The 17,210-nt window shown below is 33.7% G+C and overlaps 1 protein-coding gene across 3 annotated transcripts in view; it reads right to left on the bottom strand.

Annotated features, from left to right (window-relative positions):
* LOC140444533 (cytochrome b5 reductase 4) overlaps positions 1-17,210 on the bottom strand; it is a 595,617-nt gene that overhangs the window by 447,669 nt on the left and 130,738 nt on the right. For 2 of the 3 annotated variants that reach the window (XM_072536297.1, XM_072536295.1), the window contains exon 1: positions 5,764-5,907. The exons of the other annotated variant lie outside the window; for it this stretch is intronic. The gene's annotated coding sequence lies outside the window, so the exon portion shown is untranslated. Of the gene's footprint in view, positions 1-5,763; positions 5,908-17,210 lie in introns of those variants that run through there. 3 annotated transcript variants of the gene reach the window in all.

The raw sequence follows: 17,210 nt of genomic DNA, 5'->3' as shown, positions 1-17,210 counted from the left end.
AATCAGTTGTTTATTTTGTACTGAACCTGAGGCCTTCTTTAAGTCAAAAAATCAAAATTTGTCTTATGGTAAATCTATTTTTAGTCATAGTAGCCTATCATATCTCGTATGTCGCGATACGTTCATTAATATTAAAGAAGTGCCCTTTCAGTTAACGTATCACACGCTCCAATGCCGAAATGTGTATTTTTTCTGTCTCAACAGCGTTTTTACAGCTTTTACTTAATTACATTTAATTTTGATAGATGTTGGTAGTTCAGATTTCTTTCCTATGTGGCGTAGTTACCTTACTGAATAAACAGTGTGACTTGTCATCCTAGCCTTTTATATAGATAGATTCTCCCAATTTTAAATGTACGTAAAAATATAAGTTTGACTAACTACGTTATGAACGTAGTGTTCCTACAGTGGGATCTTTAGGCTATATTTAGGCTATATAGACTTTTTTTCATTTCATTATGTTGTTATTAATAAGTTGTGATTGTGAAAATATATATTCTATTCTAACTTGTATTCATAGTTCGCTACTTGTGTTTTTATAATCCTATTTTATAACTGGTATTGTAAAATTCAAATCCTCGAAATATAATTTATAATTCGAATTTATTATTATTTTTTCTTCTATAGAAATTAGTTTCCTCATTAGCTCTTCGTTTTATGAGATTTCTCACCAGTAACAGTGAATACAGTGTGATTTTCTAATGAATACAAAAAATATAATATTCGATTAATCAAAACTGATGGATTCAACATAATACATTTTGAAGGACAAACAGTAATAATTATTTTGGGAAACTATTGATAATTGTCGAAAACGCTAAATTTAGGAAAGTATTCATTATTCCGAAAACCTAATTAAATTTTAGGTCGCCACAAGTCACTTTCCTATTTATTTTCGAGCAGTGTATTAAAAATTATATTGAGCAGTGTATCAAAAACTGGAATTTATCTGCGCGTGGAAGTAATGCGCGTGAAACAAAAATGGAACATGAAGAACAAAGGACTGGCGGCAGAGTGAACCTACTGATTCTTTTTAAGCAATATACTGTGCCTATGGTGAGAATTGCGCGTGATTTCGAATCGTATAAACGGTTTTCTGAAGGCTGAGGGAGCGCCGAAGATGACCAAAGTCTAGACCGACCTGTCTCTGTTTTAACTCCGCAAACAGTGACCAAAATAAATGGAATTGTGCGCGGAGATCGTCGTATGAGTATTCGGATAATTGCTGAGACTGTAAACGCCGATAAAGAAACTGTCAGAAAAATTTTACAAGACGAATTGAACATGAAGAAAGTCTGTGCGACGTTGGTCCCAAAAAATTTGATTCCTGCCCTGACCAAAAGCTCTCCGTCAACAGATCTGCTCAGATTTTCTTGACGGTTACATGAAGAGCCTGGATTAATGGAAAACATCATCACTTGCGATGAAACCTGGATATTCAAATAGGATGTTGAAACTAAGCCACAATCCATGCACTGGAAAACTCCTGCATCGCCAAGAATGAAAAAAGCAAGGATGTCGAAATCAAAATTAAAAGCCATGCTAATCGTTTTTTTCGACATTAACGGCATCGTGATGACTGAATGGGTTCCAGAGGGTCAAACTGTAAACCAAACTTACTATCTGAAAGTTTTGGCAATGCTGCGAGAGAGAGTTCGTAAGAAACGGCCGGAGTTGTGGAAAAACAAATCGTGGATCTTACACTAGAACAAAGCACCTGCCCATAACGCGCTGTCTGTAAAGCGTTATTTAGCAGCTAGAGGCATTCCAATGCTTAAACACCCGCCGTACTCGCCTGATTTAGCACCCTGTGACTTTTTCCTGTTTCCGAAGATCAAGTCTGCCTTAAAAAGAATCCGGTTCGAGTCGATGGAAGAGGTGAAGCGAAAAACGGCGGAGCTCCTAAAAGCTTTAACAAAAGAAGACTTCCAGCATTGCTTTGACCAATGGAAAAAACGAATGGAACGGTGTGTGGAGAGGAAGGGGAATATATTGAAGCAGAACATTCGATTGTAGAATAATTTTTAAAATAAAACTCTTTTTCATAAGCAGTCTCGTTATTTAATATCCAGATCTCGTATTTATGATACCGTTAATTTTTATATAGCATTCCCTATACCTAAACTCCTTATTTTCCGAGATATTTTAGTTTTCTTCAAATTTTGAAAATACATTCAATTTTTGTAAAGAGAAATAAGTATTGAGTATTGAGTCATAATAAACCAAAATTATTTTTATTCAATAAGTAACTAACAAAAAATATCTCGGAAAGTAATAAGTTTAGTTATAGGGAATGATATATAAAAATGAAAGAGTTTCATGAAATACAATATTTCTAAAAAATAAAATATAGGGTGATTCATTTAAAAAAAATTAGAAAATCGTAATTTTGTTTCGTAGTTCACCCTGTATACAAATTTTTGTCAATAAGTTCAATTAAACTTAATTTAAAAACTATACATTATGTACACATGTATATAAATATAATTTGTTTACCAGCTTTATGTCCAGCTTGTTTATCTTCTCATTTATATTGTGTTTTTCTCTAAAACTACGTCAGATAATACCCTTAAGCTTGTTATTAAGAGACAAATTTTTTAGATATTCTTTGTTTTCTATTCCTCGATATTTATTTCCCTAGAACAAACGCTACTACCCCTGTAAATATTATGTGTGTGTGTGTGTGTTTTGTTTTATGGCACTGGAACTAAGCCAATTAGCCAGAACAAATGTGTGAAAGTTATAAGGAAAATGCTTCAGGTAAGTATTAATTGTCACTTAATGCGTATCTAATATTATCTTATATTTAATGAACAACACATATTATTATACATAATACTCAATATTATATTATTGATTCTCCTTATAATATAACTGTATTTTTTTTTAACTATATTGTTTGCTTTTTGGTAAATTTTTTTTTTATTATTATTTTTTTTATTTTTTATTTATTTATTTTTTTTATTAATTTTGTTAGTTATCACAAAGGAGATTTAGAAGGAGAGCTAATTTGCCGAAGGGTCATCTCGGCGGGGTTTTATAATACGGGGGAGGGGACCCAATAAATATCAAAACTAGTCAAAAAACAATTTGTGATGACACTGCTATACATCTATGGGACTTCCGGGCATTGTCATTAAAGAAAAAAAGGGAGCACTTATAAAGCCACAAAAACCTTCTGTCTCTAGTAGAGGATACAAAAAACTACTGTAATAGCCGAAAACATAAGGCATTTTAAACGAAATTTGATGAACTAATTTATCAACATAGTCTTCTTCTAGAAAATACTAATTCCAACGCATTTCTGCTAATTCAATATCTTTTTTTTATATTGTTGTTCTTATTCGATCGAAATATTTTGTCCTCTAGCATTATTTTGACGTCTGCAAACAATTAATACTCTATGGTGACCACATGTTAAGAATACGGTGTCTAAGGAGCAAATTTTAAGTACAATTCGTATATTCTATCGTCATTGCAATAGACTTGTGACATTATGCATTCACTTCGTAAAACTTCTTCTTTAGCCTTAAGTAATCCAACTTTGGACATAGGCCTCCCCCAAATCAATCCAGTGTTTTCTATTTTGCGCCACTTGCTTCTAGTTGTGTCCTCCGATATTCTTAATGTCATCAGCTTATCTCATTTGTGGTCTTCATCTACTTCTCTTTCCTAACCATGGCCTCCAATGTTGTATTTCGTGGTTCCGTCTTTTATCCTTTAGTCGGGCATTGTGTCCTGCGACGCTCTATTTTAATTTGGCAGCATGTTCTCCTGCGTCTTTTACTTTGGCTGTGCTTCTAATCCATTTGTTTGTTTTTTGTTTATTTTGTCTATAAGTCTCACCCCGAGCATTGATCTTTCCATCGCTCTTTGTACTTTTACTATTTTATCCATAGTAGACTTGGTGAGTGTCCACGTCTGTGAATAATACGTGAGTATAGGGAGGATACACTGATCGTAAATTTTGGCTTTCAAATATTGTTCTATTGGTAAAAACTTGGTAAAACAGTGCTACATAATATTTGGTAGCTTTAGAAGGCTTTTATCTGCTACGGGCACTCTGTTGATTGTCGATTTGACTTCAGAGAGAAGCAACAGACCCATTATTTATCTGGTGTCATACATAACTGCTAAAACTCCTGTTTGTTTCGATAAAATCTTTCTAAATATTGCTTTGAATCCTTAAGAGAACAAACACAGAGCAAATTGATGAACAGACTGCCATCTGATTTTTTTAACTCCTCTATTTTCCCATATAAATTAAATGTAGAATTAGACAAAACGATTTTTCGGGATAACTTCCGAAATCGAAGGACCATATCGTTCAGCATCATTTGTATCAATTTAAGTTAGCATATCCACTTCTTAAGCATTGCTCTCGATGGAGCGGAAATGGTCCTTATCAAGCGATTGACTCATTTAAATGGATAAATAGATAAATAGAGTGGTAATAAATCGCACTTCGACATCTTCTAAAGTTCCAAATAAAGTTCAAGAACTACGCTAAGTGACTGCTATAGGCAAATCTAAAAGAAAAAGACAACTGCGGCTATAACAAGATCTTACTTGACTAAAATATAAAATATGTTGACTGTTGTATTACCTAGGAAGTCACTTATTTGCTATAAACAAAGGAGTATTTAAAGTATGTAGATGATCTATTATTGAGAAAGAGTTTTGTTGTGAAAGTTCAACAATGTTCTGTGTATTTTCATTACAAAACGTTTATTATAGAGCTACATAGAGATCAACAGGGATCCCGATCAGATCCCAGCTAACTTGCGAGATCTCAAATATGATTTGACCGGCAAATGAGCTTTGAAGTTTTATTGATGACCTACTTAAGAATGTGCTAAAAGGAATATAGGTATTTTTAACAGCAAGAAGTGTTAACATAAAAACTTAGTGTGTCACATATTAGAGGTAGATCTCCCACACGATACACGGACCATATTGTTGCTACCATTGGCGCTCCATTGTCAGAATGTGCTAGAATGGCAGAAGATAGAAAAACGTGGAGGAACATTGGGAAATTTAGTTAATAGCTTCATGATATCACGATACCTGCATCAGGTTAACGACTAAGAAGAAGATATTAGAAACAAATCAGTGAAGCGCTATTCAGTTGATGCACTATGAGAAGATGAAGATGTTAACGTTCCTGAAAAATTGTTAACTCAATTCTAGTTTCTTGTAAGTATTATGTTGGTATATTTTCACTAATTTAATATTTTTAGAATGTTAATTTTTTTACCAATGGTAATTTTACTCATTTATAAAATTCTTTAGAAAAGCAGAACAAACACAAAACAAATGTGGACCTAATTTGTCTTTTTTTTCTGGCTTTCCTATAATTTTGTCTACTAATAAGTATTAATAAGATGACAATTTTTGCAATACTTAAATAAACAATTTTCTGTCAACTTTTGCTTTATCGATGGTATGATTACTGTATAGTAATATGACATGCTAATTTGGTAAAATGTCATTTTGCTAAACAATTTTGCAATATAGTTAAAAGTAGTTGATTTTCTGTTAAACTATGTTTTATTGACAGTGTAATTGCTGTAATGTTAAGTAACATTTTTATGCGGTTAAATGTCATTTTATAATCAATTTTGACACATATAAAAGCAGTTACTGAATTAATGAGAAGTTTTAAACTTTTAAACAAGGTTTTCTTTTAAGTACAAAACAAAAACAAGTGAAAGTTAAGACATTTTTTCAACTTTACAATAAAGTATAACCAATAGTAAGAACCTTTCAGTAGTTGTCACAGCTCCCAATTACACACAACCAAATTAATTAAAACCCACTTTAAAAAACCGCGAGAGTTTATTTCGTCGTCGAATCGCAAGCGGTCCCGATCAGAGCGCCTGGAAGTGCAGCAACCAATCTTGAACGGCGGCGGGACACCGACTGAATGATGAAATGCGGGAGACAACTCTGGAAACTGGAGTTTTCGTCTGGATGCGTGCGCTGCTCTCTCGGATGTGGATACTGTGTTAATTGTTTGTTTGAAAAACGTTGGGAGAGAGGTCAGTGTTCAAGTGGAACCACTTTGTTTGCGTGTCAATATTTCGGCAGATTTCGGGCTGTCATACGCAGGGAGGGCGAATGTATTTGATGGAATCGACGATGGAGTTTTTGATGCTCAAGTGAATTGTATCTTGATTTAATTAGTTACGTATAAGCATCAGTCCGGTTATCATAAATTAATAATGAATACCTTTAAGTGTTTCCTACTAATATTGCCAGCGATAAAGTTTTATTTTTCTTAAGGCTCAAAACAGATTTTCTTCTCTGTACCGAGTCATAAGCTGTTTGGTAATCAATGCGTGCATATCGATATATCATGTTGAAATCATTTTACTGATCTGTTCAGTACGAAAATCAGATTTATCATTGAGTTTGCATTACTTCCTTCATTACATTCATTCATTAACTTCCTTGGTACTAACAAAGCTTTATGTATATTTTAATGAAAGTTTTCTTTATTAATACTATAGTGGGTGTACTAATCGCCTATTGGACGCCTCCTCAGATAACGGAAAGGGGAATACCTACCACTTATGGGTGGTACCAAGACACTAAAATAACCACCCCCGTTCCAAAACTAGCAAATAGCAATGTGCAGCGGCATGTGGCTATCTTATAATGGACTAACTAAGCTCTGGCGTCACAATGGGCGGGAATTTTAAAAACCTTTCCAAACAAATCTGTTTTACGTGTATTTCTCCCATAAGAAGTTGGAAATATTGATTTTTTAAATTGTTTAAAGAATAAATAAGTAAGGACTTTTGGTTATGAACGTTTATTCTGTGCGAATGGTAATATTTGTTGTTCGTGAATTTGTGAGGTAAGAACATCAAAATATTAAGATTTACTCTCAAAATTTATATTTTAAGGTTATACAGGGTGTTTCAAAAAAAGGTAACCCCGTCTCTAGGGTAGCTAAAAAACTGAAAAATAATTGGGGTTTGCTTAGTAAAAAATTTTGGAAAACATGGAAATCTGACATTTATTGATTGTTATGACGATAAATCAACAATAATTAGAGTTTTGAAACCTTGTTATTTGTAAAATCAAATCAAAATGTACTCAAATGTTGAATACACTGACATGTTATTAACCTTAGGCGAATGTTTAGGATGTTCTAGTGCAGCTGTAACACGTTATGCAGAAAAGTTTCCTAGAAGAAACTTACCAAGTAAAAAAACATTTAGAGCCATTGAACGACGTTGTCGGGAAACTGGGAATGTGAGACCAAATAAAATAAATTCTGGTAGACCAAGAACAACAAGAACAATTAATAAAGAAAATAATATTTTAAATTTACTTGATCAAGATCCAACAGTTAGCATAAGGAATATAGCAAGACAAACAAATACTTCTTCAAGTACTTGGCAGATACTGAAAGAACAGCAATTACATCCTTATCATTACAGACAAGTCCAAGAGCTCTTGCCAGATGATCTACCGGTTAGAGTGGATTTTTGTGAAACATTGCAACAAAGGACAGCCCACAATCCAAAATTTTTAAAATGCATTCTTTTTACGGACGAGGCCACTTTTACGCGACAAGGTATGTTTAACTCCCATAATGCACACTACTGGTGTGATGAGAATCCACGAGTCAAAGTCAAAAGGGTATCACATTACCAACACTCATTTAAAGTTAATGTTTGGGCAGCAACTTTAGGTAACAAATTAATAGGTTATCATATTCTATTAGAAGATTTAACGCTAAACGAGCGAAGATCTTTATTTTTTATGCACGATGGAGCTCCACCACACTTTGATAGAAGGTGTCGTAGTTGGTTGAGTAATCATTTTCCGAATCGATGGATTGGTAGAGGTGGAGAAGCTCCGATTCATTGGCCTCCTCGGTCATGCGATTTTAACCCTTTGGTTGGACTACGCAGTTTGGTCGTATATTAAGGAAAAAGTCTATGCTACAGAGGTAAATTCACGCCAAGAGTTGGAAGAAAGAATTCAACGTCAATTTAATGACATCATAGCTGATCCCCTACCGTTTAGAAGGTTAATGGAATCTTTAGAAAAAAGAATAGACTTGTGTATTCGCGAAAACGGAGGGCATTTTGAACACTTACTGTAATTGAATTTTATTTTATGTTCTTAGTCATTAATTTAATTTTCTTCTGGTGAGTTTTGTTTAATTACTAACTATTTTATTATAACAGCATCAATTATTACTTCATAATTTTCAAATCAAAATATTCCGAAAACGGTACACAGTATCGAGTTTTACCAAGAGTACCTTTTTCGTGTACAATTGAATGATGTTTAAGTTTACTTGAAATTTTGATTAATAATTATACTCTTAAAAAAGTTATATTGACTAATACTTAGTACGATCCGTGTAAGTAGCGCCCTCTATAAGAATCAGATATAAAAACAAATTCATGGGATGTATCAGCTTCCAAAACTATTCGTATAAAATTTCATTACAATGTTGCCAGTAGTTTTGGCAAAATCGTAAAAAATGCGTAAATTTTTTTTTCTTCAACGCCCTGTATCTTGAAAACGGATGGCGTTACAAAAATTTTTTACTAAGTAAACCCCAATTATTTTTCAGTTTTTTAGCTACCCTAGAGACGGGGTTACCTTTTTTTGAAACACCCTGTATTATGCTTTGTTTAAAAATTGTTTTCTCTTTATTTCAAGGTATTTTGTTGTTATTTTTATCAGCGTTATTTCAAAATTAATCAATAAATCATTGAATTTATTCCAATCTTCAAAAGGAGCGAAACTTGAAGAATGATAGACCGATTACGTTATAGAATAGACGGATTATGTTAGAAAAGTGTACTAAAATTTTTTATCGCAAAATTTAATGCATCCATATGCAAATAGTACTATAAAAAATAAAAATGTTTACGATAACAATTTAAAATGAATATTTCTGCCATATTTTTGTTCGAATCCCTCGAGGCACAGGTGCTGTTTGTAGTTTGCATCAATACAAATATTGGATTTACAGTTATGTTAGTGTGCCGTATTTTTTAGATATTTCCTATTATACACGGTGTTTCAAAAAGGTATGTCACAAATTAAATCACGCATTATGGGGACAAAACTAAATTGATTGAATCCAACTTACCTTAGTACAAAAGTGTACACAAAAAAAGTTACAGCCCTTTGAAGTTACAAAATAAAAATTTTTTTATGCATTATCTCCTAAACTACTTGACATTTTGTAATAAAAATGGACACGTTACTTTCTTGGTGGATTCTCTGGTGGATATCTCTGGTGGATTGTGCAATTATGTCCACGTCATCCGCAAACGCCAATAGTATTTTTGATCCTTGATTCCCGAATTTAATTATTATCTTTTGATTTTTGATCCTTAATTCCTGAAGATAAGTTATACAAAATCAAATTGCTCTTAGAACCAGTTATAGCAAATTTTCGGAAAATTTGAATGCTATCAGTGGATAAACAAGTTAATCCTTTCGAAGGAAAGTATAGTCTAAAAATTTATATAAAAAACAAACCAAAAAAGGGGGGCTATAAAAAGTTTCTCCTATGCGATACCAACGGAATTGTATATAATTTTAAACTGTGTACTGGTAAAGAAGAGCATCGAGAATATTTACGAAATATTGGAGTCAGCGAAAATGTGGTTCTTCGATTGGACACAATAATTCCAAGAAATGCTTACCATACTTTGATAATTGGTTGACAAGTATGCAATTGCAAATTGAACTGAACAAGTTGGGTATTCCCTGTGTAGGTACGGTGCGTTCTAACAGATTGAAAGGATGTAATTTCTCTAATGACAAAGAGATGAAAAAGAAAGGAAGAGAGGGTTTCGAAGAACTTGTCTACAAGAAAGAAGGAATAAACCTTAGAGCAGTTAAATGGTACGACAACAAGCCTGTGCATTTACCGAGTTCGTTTGTAGGCACGTATCCTACAAGTCAAGATGAAAGATGGGACAAAGCACAGAAAGAAACCATTCTTGTGGAATGTCCTAACATTGTAACTTTTTACAATAAAAGTATGGGCGGAGTGGACTTATGGACTCGTTGATGGCTTTCATATTGAACTAGGATTCGTTCTAAAAAGTGGTACTTCCATATTGTGTTCCATATATTTGATTTAGCAGTTTTAAATGCTTGGTTATTTAGACACCCAGTTACTTCGTATAAGAAAAAACGATAAACTAAGTATTTTAGATTTCAAAGCATCTATCTATTGCCGCTTGTCTTTGTCAAAAGGGGAAAAAGAGGCTCAAGAAGAGTGAAAGGCCCAGTCTATCCATAATAGAGCAGAAAAGGAAAAAAAAGGCATATCGCCTCTCTACCGGAGAAAAACATACGGAAAGACGGAATAGACGGAATACATTTTCAGAAAAGCGCGATCGTTGCAAGAAACCGGGATGCCTAGGCATGCTAAAAGTAATATGTGAAACATGTAATGTAAATTTTTGCTTTACGCCTAATTCTAATTGCTTTGTGGACTTTCACAAACCCTAACAAAGGAAATAAAGAATTAAAAAAAGAGTCTTCAAAAATGTTTTAATTTAATCCTGTCCTGGAAGTATATAACAGTAGAAATTATTTTTTGCAGTTAAAATTGGGCAGTACAGGGTTAAGAAATTGATTCAGGTAAAAGCTTTAATCGCAGAAAGTCACGTACCTATATTCTCATAATAGTAGGGCAAGACTTGGGTAATTACTAGACTTCGGCAAATATGCATATTGCATATTTTGCATATTGTGCATATTTTATGAAAATATTTCATATTTTGGCATATTTGTATAAAAGTTTGCATAAAGTGCATAAAAATTCAGATTTTTATACTGTATTTGAAAATTTTTAAACATACCAATTTATTTCAATTCTTGTATAAAATTTTGTAGTCATTTTAATTAAGAAATGATCTAAGTACGTAATCTCTACAGGTACAAAACATTTACAATTTCAAAGAAGATCAATTTAAGTAGCCCTCAACATTCTTAGAAAGTCTCGGTCACTGAGGCATTCAGTTATTGGATAATCGCTAAGGGTTCGCTCATTTGCATTTTATGATCTAATCCCCAAATCTATCTACAATTTATTGTATCTTAACAGCAGGTAAACGGCTAATAGTTTTGTTCCTAATTTAGGGATTTTCCAAAATCTCCCAGTTTATTGAATTAGGTACCTAAACATTTCTAATTTGATGCTCAGATTTGTAAATCATTTTTGTTTTGATATTCAAAGCGTAAACACACGTGAGTAGATAAGGAAGCGGGGTCCTGAATCACTTTGGTAACCTGTCCATCAGGGTCTCCGATGCGAAGGTATCGATGCCATGATTTGACCTTGGGGGTGTACAAGAAGTACAAGAAGTGATCGACAATGACCAGAGGGTTGTAAGAACTGGTCGCTTATCGCTTGATCTCTTCTTCTTCTCTCCCGAAGAAGTGATCAACAATGACCAGAGGGTCGTAAGAACTAGTCGCTTATCTCTAGATCTCTTCTTCTCAGCCGAAGAATTGTCACCTACGTTACCTGTATGTTTTTACACTTGTCTCTTCTTTGTCTTACCTGTCCTGAAGAAGTAAAAGAATCGGTCGACAATGACCAGAGGGGGTGTCTTTGAGTGGAACGGACCACCTTGTATGTCGAGTGCAAAACTCATCGCTTATCGCTTCATCTCCTCTTCTTTTCGTTAAATTTGTACAGGGTGATCGAAAAAATAAATTTTGTATTGAGACTTGGAAATATTTTAGGTGTTGTTGCGTCAAAATTTTTTTTGTGTACGATGCTTAGATATATCTGTATAGCCTGCCTAGCCTAGCCTGCCTAGTCTTTACTTTTGAAACTTGTAGGAAAAGGAAAAATAACTATGTATCACATAAATGCTTTATTGTGTATATATATTTTAATGATATATATGTGGGTAGATGTAAATAAAACAATATTGGATTGATACTATAAATTTTATTTGTTTTGAAACAAGTTATTTATTTTAAATAAATGTATCCAGCAAAATTTTGTCAGTAATCAAGATGTGTCTTGAGGTGTACATGCTAGACGAGTTTTATTCAAGGCTCTCAACTTTTAACAATTGGAAGGGGAATAAATCTGAAATAGAGTTAGCTGCTTGTGGATTTTACTTTCTCCAAGTGGAAGATATAGTAAAGTGTTTCAAGTGTGGCGTAGAGATTTACAAATGGGAATCAAATGACAATATAATCGAAGATCACAAAAAATTTAGTCCCGATTGTGCCTTTGTAGAAAGAGTTTATCCCATTTTTCAGAGAATCAACGACAACAACAAATAAATTGTGAGTGAGAACAATAAATATGCCTGTTCCTGTGAAACATAAATGTCCAAAGTGTGGGGGTGACACTGAAGAACGAAATGACCTGTGTATAAATTGTGAATTGGAAGAGGTGTACAAGGAAGAGAGTGGTGCTAAAAATATACCTAGTAGAATGTATGTAAAGAGACAGAGACCGCAAAAATAATGTAATCGCATGATAAAAAATTAGAATAATAAAATAGCTGTAAATATAACATAAAGCTCATTTTTATTTTGCCCTTTGAATATGCCTGTACCTGTGACATATAAATGTACAAAGTGTGGTGGTGAAACTGAGATTCCAAATACACTTTGTGTAAATTGTTACTTAAAAAGTATATTTAGACAATTTGGTGGTGACAAAAATAACCCAAGTCATCTATTTATCCAAAAATAAGTATGCCTGTACCAGTAAAGTATAAATGTCCAAAGTGTGGTGGGGAGACTGAAATATCTAATAGGAATTGTATAAACTGTGACTACATAGAATATTTGAGATCCAGATCTGGTGCTAAAAATATACCAAGTAGTATGTTTGGTGAAATGTGAGGTCAGTTGTCTGAAGAAGAGAAAAAATATATAAAGACCTATATTTAGAATAACTATGTATTAATTTGTAAATCGTCTACGAGTACGCTACCAATATGTTAAACGCTGTCATTAATAAATTACCTTTCGAAATGCACATCCCTGGAGGTTATAGGTTTTGTGGACCCGGCACCAAATTACAGAAACGACTAGCACGAGGAGATAGGGGAATAAATGGATTAGACGAGGCGTGTCGTGAACATGATATTGCATATTCTCAAAATAAAGATCTATCCGAACGACATAAGGCTGATAAGATTCTAGGTGAAAAAGCTCTTGAACAGTTTCGATCGAAAAATACAGCATTTTCCGAAAAATTGGCAGCACTTGGTGTAGCTGGTGCAATGAAAGCAAAAGTGAAATTAGGTATGGGTCTAGGTTCTACTAAATATAAAGCTGTAACAAAAAGTTGTAATAAAGAATTGAACAAAGCTAAAAATAATTTAGAAAAACTAACTGAAAATATAGACCATTGTACTTTATTACTCCAAGGATTAACTATTTCCAAATCAAGTAAACGCAAACAAAATGTAAAAAAAAATAAACAAAAAATACAACAAAAGCTTTTAAATCATAAAAGAGCAAAACAATTAGAAAATAATATGGATGTGGACATTACAGATGATTTTGTTGATGATGATGATGACCTTCTTTCCAAAAGAAGAGAAAAACGAAAAATAATTGATGACAATGTAGTTGGTGTCAAAAAAGCAAAAATCAACTTAAATTACTTATTAAACAATACCCAAAAAAGAAAACGAGACATAAACAATGAAGATGAGGATGATGATGATCCAGTTAAGAAAAAAGTTAAGATATAATAAGTAAATTGTATTAAATTAAAAAATATAATGAAAAAATATGTAGATACTATATATATACGCACATATACCAATAACTAATTCAGTCTGATCTGTATCGTTGTTAATAAGCTGTGTGTTAACAGTTCAACAGAGAAAAAAAGTAAAGATAACAGTGAAATGGGAGTTAAGAGTTGTGTTGTTGAATTCCATGGTAAGCAAAGAGACAATGCCAGGACAAGACTCTTCACGAGAGAATTTAGTAGGTATCGGCAAAGAGATGAGGGTGTTCAAGCACAACAACTAGGGAGGCTTAACCATTTAGAACCCCATAGAGATGCCGATTACCCATTGGGAAGGAGACCGCTACCATTTCCAATCGAAGGAATCAACCACGTTCGAAGACAGTAATTTTAAAAATTTTTTATGTAATTAATAATAATTAATATATGCTACATTTTCTATTGTCGTTTTTTTAATGAGATAAAAGACTTGTTGTTGTGTGTATTATGGGTAGTTGGTTGGAAACAGTCAAGATGGTTGGTAATAAGAAAAAGACAAGAAACACCACTAAAAGAAAGGTCACATCCTCCTCCTCATCTTCTAAAAGAAAAATTTCAAAGCAAAAGTCATTTAGTTTATTGAGAGTAATTCGAGACATTAGAAAGAAACTATTGGAAAGCAAACCAAGAACGTTAAGGGAAGCTATTCAACAAGCATTACGAATTGTGAAATCCTACAAAAACATTAAAAAACCACGTGGTCGAGTAATCCAAGTTCCAAAAACTGGGGGTATATTACCTCTAATACCGATATTTGCTGGGTTGAGCGCATTGGGCACTATTGCTGGGGGTACATCAGCTATCGTTAAAACTATTAACGAAGCAAAAGCAGCTAAAGAAGATTTACTCGAATGAAATTTTCATTAAAATAGTTGACCAGGACGGTAATCTTGTTAATTTCACACGAGAAGTTATTACGTTAAGACTACATTTAAAAAAAGTATAAATAATGGTTTTAATTTACAACTGTAGCAAATTTAATCCAGGTGTGGACAGTGTATATAATATTAAGAGTGTTGATAAAAACATTAGTGACAAGCAGACTCTCAAACCGTTGACAACAGAAAACAAAGTCTTTTTAACCTCACTAGGATTTAAAATAAAACACAACAACTACGACAGTGACAGGGAAAAAGAAAAGAAATACTTGGTGTAGAATAAAGTTTTTTATTAATACTAGAATACTTGGGATTTTCTTGAGGTGTACTTGTAAGAAGAGTGAATATGAGTTTTAACATTTTAAATATTGGAGATCGTGTATTGGTTGACAATTCAGTTGTGAGTCGAGAAATGCACAGTCATTTACCCTATGCCAATGCAACTTTTAATCATTGTGATGAAATAAGAATACCAATTCAGACTCAAGATATATACACCCTACCTTCTGAGAGTTATCTGTATATTGAAGGACGTTTAACGAATGATGGGAAAGAAAGCAATACTTTGCGCTTTATTAATAATGGTTTGATGCATTTATTTGATGAAATACGATATGAAATTGAAGGCTGTGTAATAGATAGAGTGAGAAATTTAGGTATAACAACGACAATGAAAAACTATGCTTCGTTCACACAAACTGAATCTAATCGATACAACTGTATAGGTTGGAGTATTAATGACACACCAACAGTTGCTGATAAAGCAGGAAATTTTAATGTTTGTATTCCACTCAAACTTGTACTTGGATTTTTTGAAGATTTTACAAAAATTCTTATTAACATACGCCAAGAACTCGTATTGATAAGAAGTTCAACTGATTTAAATGCAGTAATGTCTACAGTAGAAACTGAACTGAAACCAAAAGTGGAAATATTTAAATTAATATGGAAAATGCCTCATATTCAAGTGTCCGATTCAGAAAAGTTACGTTTATATAAATTTATTGAAAATGGGTCCAGTTTGGAGCTTGCATATAGAAGCTGGGAATATCATGAAATTCCTCTACTGCCTCAGACAATGAAATTTAACTGGAATGTAAAAACTACCAGTCTATTGGAGAGACCACGATTTGTTTTGTTTGCATTACAAACTGCCAAAAAGAATGCAATAAAAGAAGAGAACAGCTATTTTGATCACTGTAATCTTACAAACTTAAAGCTATTTCTAAATTCTGAAATGTACCCGTATGACAATTTGAACTTGAACTTTAGTAAAAGACATTATGCCCTTGCATATGAAATGTATGCACAATTTCAACCGTCGTACTATTACAAATCCATAGGAGATCCATGCCTTACTATGTTACAATTCTGTGCTGTTGCTCCGATATTTGTTATTGATTGCAGCAGACAAAATGAATCAATTAAATCAGGAAGTGTCGATATGAGAATAGAAATAGAAACTAATAAGAATATACCAGCTAACACAACTGCTTATTGTATAATTATACATGACCGTATTGTTAAATATAATCCTCTAACCAATGTAGTTCAAATGTTTTAACTGTAGTTCATCTAATGAAGCAAATCTGTACTTTGGGTTTTTAAGTATAAATAAAAAGTTAAAAAAAAAAAGTTTACTCTTATTTAACACCCTGTACACAATAAATATTTTCATAACCTTGTTGACATAAGTGTCTAATTGGGGGCTAGACTAGTACCAAATCTGAAAGCTGTTCAAGACCTGTTCGAGACCTGTTCAAGACCTGTTCAAAGCTGATCAGGACCTGTTCAAGACCTGTTCAAGACCTGTTCGAGACCTGTTCAAGACCTGTTCAAGACCTGTTCGAGACCTGTTCAAGACCTGTTCAAAGCTGATCAGGACCTGTTCAAGACCTGTTCAAAGCTGTTCAAGACCTGTTCAAGACCTGTTCAAGACCTGTTCGAGACCTGTTCAAGACCTGTTCAAGACCTGTTCTAGACCTGTTCAAGACCTGTTCAAGACCTGTTCAAGACCTGTTCAAGACCTGTTCGAGACCTGTTCTAGACCTGTTCAAGACCTGTTCAAAGCTGTTCAAGACCTGTTCAAGACCTGTTCAAGACCTGTTCAAGACCTGTTCAAGACCTGTTCTAGACCTGTTCAAGACCTGTTCAAGACCTGTTCAAGACCTGTTCAAGACCTGTTCGAGACCTGTTCTAGACCTGTTCAAGACCTGTTCAAAGCTGTTCAAGACCTGTTCAAGACCTGTTCAAGACCTGTTCGAGACCTGTTCAAGACCTGTTCAAGACCTGTTCTAGACCTGTTCAAGACCTGTTCAAGACCTGTTCAAGACCTGTTCAAGACCTGTTCGAGACCTGTTCTAGACCTGTTCAAGACCTGTTCAAAGCTGTTCAAGACCTGTTCAAGACCTGTTCAAAGCTGTTCAAGACCTGTTCAAGACCTGTTCTAGACCTGTTCAAGACCTGTTCAAGACCTGTTCAAGACCTGTTCAAGACCTGTTCGAGACCTGTTCTAGACCTGTTCAAGACCTGTTCAAAGCTGTTCAAGACCTGTTCAA

The sequence above is a fragment of the Diabrotica undecimpunctata genome, chromosome 1 (assembly GCF_040954645.1).
Source record: "Diabrotica undecimpunctata isolate CICGRU chromosome 1, icDiaUnde3, whole genome shotgun sequence".
In the NCBI taxonomy this organism is placed as follows: Eukaryota; Metazoa; Arthropoda; class Insecta; order Coleoptera; family Chrysomelidae; genus Diabrotica; species Diabrotica undecimpunctata.
The sequence above is the reverse complement of the archived record's forward strand: the minus strand, read 5'-3'. Positions and strand labels throughout refer to the sequence as shown.